General features: G+C 42.5%; 1 non-coding gene across 1 annotated transcript; it reads right to left on the bottom strand.

The window, feature by feature from the left end:
• Positions 1 to 833: 833 nt before the first annotated feature.
• LOC120109728 lies at positions 834 to 939 on the bottom strand. The gene has a single exon (XR_005510516.1). It is a non-coding gene; the product is annotated as a small nucleolar RNA R71 (small nucleolar RNA).
• Between the last annotated feature and the right edge of the window lie 1,250 nt (positions 940 to 2,189).

Genomic DNA, 2,189 nt, shown 5'->3' with positions numbered 1-2,189 from the left:
CGTTGGCTCCTAGGAACATTCGAGCTCAATAGGACGAAGATCACCGAAAGTTGCACCAATTTCACTCTATAGCTCAGTTGATGTCTAGACAAGCTTTGTCCCTATAAGGAAGACAGTTCATCTGTTCGAGGCAAGTGGATTTTAAGTGGGACCTTTGCGAATGTATCGTGACCCCTCCACTTACCTGGGAGCTTACCTGGTCAACTCGATTCATTAGACCGGATTGGAGGCTTAGGTGCTCTCTTCAAACCAGTTAGGAGCTGTCTAGTGATTTTAGAACAAATACAAGGATTGATGTGTTTTTCTTTTATTGCATGCTTGATTGATCAAGTATTAGTGTATGCAAGGAAGTCGTTCTAGAGTACGTGACCTATTACCTTTTGACCCTGAAATAGAACGGACCCTTAGAAATATTCGAGCTGAGATCAGAACAATAGAATCATCCCCACCTCTTGAGATGGCTGAAGAACAACCCAAACTCCTGAGGGAGTACTTTACTCCCACCATTTACACTTCCCCATCTTGCATTCGATTACCTGAAGTAGCAGCTGTACAATATGAAATAAAGTCTAGTGTGATCCAAATGCTCCCATCTTTTTATGGGCTCACCAATGAAGATCCATATAAACACCTAGATGAATTTCTTGGGATTTGCATCACTGTCAAGATTCAGAACTTCACTAATGATGCTCTGAAACTTAGATTATTCCCCTTCTCCCTTAAAGTTAGAGCCAAACAATGGCTGAATTCTTTAGAAGCCAACTCGATTCGTTCTTGGGATCAAATGCAACAAGAATTCCTTAAAAAATACTTTTCCATAGGAAGAACGAACCAGTTTAGACGTGCCATTACAAGCTTCTCCCAAACCGAGGGAGAAGAATTTCATGAAACTTGGGAGAGATTTTGGGACCTAATCCGTAAATGCCCTCATCATCAAATACCTAAGTGGCAGCTAGTGCAATGTTTCTATGATGGATTGACTGAACGAAACCGTCAGATGATCGATGCTGCATGCGGGGGGACTTTTATGCTTCAAAATGAGCATGAAGCATGGCAATTATTTAAAAATCTTAATGAAAACTTCCTCCACCATACTTCCTGTTCTCGTCAAGCACCCCCGAGTTCTCAAAGAAAAGGGACCATTTGTGAAATAAGTCATTCTATAGACCTGTCTAGCAAGGTAGATGCATTGTCCCATAAGATTGACCAACTGATGATAGGTGGGCATTTCATTAACTCTTCTCAAGCACAAGTGTGTACTATCTGTTCTAGCCCATCCCATCCTATTCATGAGTGCCCCTCAGCACCCCAATTCTCCGAACTCGTGTAAGAACACATCAATGCTGCTCAAACACAGCCCAGACCGGGTAATGACCCATTTTCCAATACATATAATCCGGGATGGCGGAATCATCCAAATTTCTCTTGGAGACAGCAAGCTTCGAATACTACCCAACCCCACTCCCAAAATTTTCAAAATCCTCAGAATTTTCATCTCTACCGTTCCTCAACTCAATTTCAACACCCACCTCCTCCAACCCAAAGAAATACAACCTTTGAGGAGAAAGTGTTAACTGCCCTTCAAGGTTTGGAGGCAAACACACAACTATTGCACTCTCACATGCAATCAATTGCTAAGCTAGAATCCCAAATGGGTCAACTAGCCAATGCATTAAACAAACGAGAGGAAGGTAAGCTTCCAAGTCAACCAATGAGTAATCCAAGGGGACAATACGTGGCTCAAGAAACTCGACTAAATCATGAGCAAGCCAATGCTTTGACTACCCTGAGGAGTGGTCGTATAATAGATAATAAGGTTGGGGAGGGTAACAATAAGGAAGGTGAAGAAGAGGAGAGGAATGTTTCACATGAAAACCCAAAACCTTCTTCAGCTAATCCACCATCTGCCACAACCCACATTCCAAAGGCCCCATTCCCTGAAGCACTTCATGCACCCACTCTCTTTGGCAAGAAGGAAACTTCACTAGAAGAGATGATGGAGGTTTTCAAACAAGTTAAAATCAACCTCCCACTCCTTGATGCCATCAAATAAGTTCCCTCCTATGCCAAGTTTCTCAAAGACCTTGGCACCCAAAAGCGAAAATCTAGGACACATGTGCCTAAAAAGGTCCTACTTACTGAACAGGTAAGTTCCATTCTCCAACACAACATCCCTCCAAAATTCAAAG

Source organism: Phoenix dactylifera, unplaced genomic scaffold (assembly GCF_009389715.1).
Source record: "Phoenix dactylifera cultivar Barhee BC4 unplaced genomic scaffold, palm_55x_up_171113_PBpolish2nd_filt_p 002638F, whole genome shotgun sequence".
Lineage (NCBI taxonomy): Eukaryota > Viridiplantae > Streptophyta > Magnoliopsida > Arecales > Arecaceae > Phoenix > Phoenix dactylifera.
The sequence above is the reverse complement of the archived record's forward strand: the minus strand, read 5'-3'. Positions and strand labels throughout refer to the sequence as shown.